The following is a 2987-nucleotide window of genomic DNA, read 5'->3' as shown; positions in this document are numbered from 1 at the left end:
ACAAAATGCAACAACGAATGGATTTGGTTGGACAGACAAGCGTTGTCTTAACTACAGCAACAACAGAAACAGAAACAAAAATAACAACAACAACACTACTAGCAGCAGCAGCAGCTGGTGGTAGAAGGGCTGAATGACATGCGAATAACTTGCAACTTGCAACAGCTTTTGTTGCAGCAAAAACACACAAACACCAGCGCATTTGTATGTACGTTGTTGTTGTGCACGAGCAAGAAGAGTACAAGAACACCATGCTGCAATAACTATTGTTTGTTTACTTGCTGCTAGGCGTGAGTGTGTGCGCATGGAATGGCTACAACCAACCAAGTGTCAACAGCAAAAGATGAATTTATTACCGACAGAAGTCGACAGGACATTGCAAATCCAGAGCAAAAAGCACACCAGCAAAAACATACAAAGCCCCACCAACAACGAATAACAAACAGCATTGCATGTCAAGCCATGAAATCGTCGCATCCACCAGCCAAGTGTGGCTGGCAATCAGTTGGTGAGTCAGTCGGTTAAATATGAATGAATTGCTGCTGCCGCCGCTGCTGCTCAAGTGCGCCGATGCGAAGCCTGCAGATCCTCAAGCAGACAAACGAACAAAAACTGGAAAGAAGAAAGGTAGTCCAACTGCCGTCGGGAAGGAAGCGGGCCGACTGTCAGCCGGAGAGCCGGACATGCGGGCCAGCGAGTGGGCAGCGGTATCAGAAATAGATGGCATTCGTACATTTGAATAGGTTTTGTAACTATATAATATTTATAGTAAACTAACAAATATATAAAGCGCTCTGTGGCACCTAACATCGTATTTTACAACGCTTTTATCAACTTGCAATGTTTTGTGTCCAGCCGCCATTTATAGCCATAAAACCTTTGCTTTGCAAAGATCCTATAAAAAAGTCTAGACATCAACCTATGTCGCCTGGTATCATATCGAAACTCTAGAGGTAGATGTCACCTCGCCGCAAGCAGTTATATATTGCAACTAAAAGTATGCAGTACATACGCTACAGCGGAAATGGATGACACGCCTTTTTAAAAGAAATTAAATGCTGCTATATGTATGTATGTATATATGTAATTTTATACAGGCAAGACTAAAAAGTAGAAAATAAATAAAATAAAACAAAGCTTTTTAATATACCACGCTTTTATAAATGGACTAGAAATTAGAAAATAATATTTCTGCCCCATAGAATTTGTTTTTATAACTTTTGATTTTGAAATTTCAGCAAAAGTCATCATAAAAAATTTATGAGATTGAAATGAAAAGCGTGGGGCATCTACATATTAACTTTCTACCAATGAAGCTGCGAATGAGGCTGAATGAGCTGTGTTATAGGCATTTGTCGTTTCGTCAATTTTACCCGATGAGTGTGGAGTAATGTTCTTTGGGAATTTATTGTTAAATTTTATAACTAAACTAAACTAACAAATTATTTGCGAAAATAAAAATTGCAATTAATTATAACTATTAATTAACTATAACTAACCACATTGTACACTGCGTGAGCTAAAATAGGTATTTGTTTTGGTTTAATTTAAGGTGTCGAAGGGTACATTTACCGGGAATTATTATCCAATAGATTAAAAATTTGGAGCTGCACATTTTTGTATGTATTGCAACTAAACTCAGAGTAGCATAGAAATAATATTCGAAAAAAGAACCATCCTAATGAGTATTTATGTACATATGTATGTATATCCCAAAATATTTGTTAAGCTCAACCCCCTTTATGGAAGCTTAATGGAAGCCGACCGCGCTATGCTGTCTATTCGACAAAATTTCCATTTTTCCCCAAACGCGTCGCACGACCCCTTCCACTCAGAAATTCCACTGTCAACATAATTATAAAGGATTAATACGCGGTTTTGGTTTTACAAAGCGGCCGATTCACACACACACACACACACACACATTATTCCTTGCGCACACGCCTACACTCAAGGCAGCTCACGAAAATTTGCGCCTGGGACGCTGCTACTCTGAGTTGTTGTGAGTACTCGCACGTACCAAATTAAATTCCAATTGCTTTATTGAAAATCGTTTAAGCTATTTGGCAAACAAGCATTTTAATTATGATGGATTATGGCATTTGAAATTAATTTATTATGTTGATTTTTTGGAGCAAAACGTGTGCAGCGCGCAGCAGCAGATGCAAGCGATAGAGAGACGAGCACATTGATGTCGCGTAGAATGTATATAATTTTTTGCTTTGTGAGATGTGTAGTAGTACTAAATATGTATGTATGTGCTGACATAATCATATGCATATGCAAGTGCATAATTACGTTACACTTTTTGTTGCTCGCAATCAATTTAAGCGAATCAGTAATGCATCGCCGCTGTCGCCATTGTGTCTGAACAATTTGGCCTGATTTTGGAGCAGCTTGCTACATAAATTTTATACGAAATTTGAGCTTAAACGTGGAAATTTGAAATTTACCTAAAAATTTTAGTATTTGGGTCGGCCTCAACCTACAATGCACAGATCAAAGATTCGTTGTGGCTGCCCATCGAGGCGATAGTAAAAGCTTTGAGTAAGCTCGAGAACAACTAAACTGCTGAAGCGGAGCTAATTCAGGAAAGTCGAAGATAGTTTCGCTCACCAAGAAATATAAAGTGCCAAATAATAAATGGCCTAGGAAGGGCATTTTTGTCTTATCTTTTAGCTTTTAGGCAGGCTCAGCAAGCGCTGCATAAAAACCAAGTCCTTTTAGCCAATAGTCCATTGCGGACGGCCAAAGAATATTATTCAGCAGGCGCAGCTTTAGGTTCCAGCAAGAGTGCGGGTCGGGAACTGGCCAATAGAAGAGTCGGACTTATATCAGCATTTCTTTCTCAGCTTTCCAACTTTTGCAAAACTAAGGTTAAATATCTGCGATCGTATTTCATTGACACTCCCGGGGACGATATCAGCCGTCGTTTCGTATCGTTTTGAGCATGCCACGCTTTGACAACTAACTCTATATGGACCATA

The sequence above is a fragment of the Rhagoletis zephyria genome, unplaced genomic scaffold (assembly GCF_001687245.7).
Source record: "Rhagoletis zephyria isolate East Lansing unplaced genomic scaffold, Rhagoletis_zephyria_1.1 Rzeph_scaffold_10475, whole genome shotgun sequence".
In the NCBI taxonomy this organism is placed as follows: Eukaryota; Metazoa; Arthropoda; class Insecta; order Diptera; family Tephritidae; genus Rhagoletis; species Rhagoletis zephyria.
Note: the sequence above shows the minus strand (reverse complement) of the source record.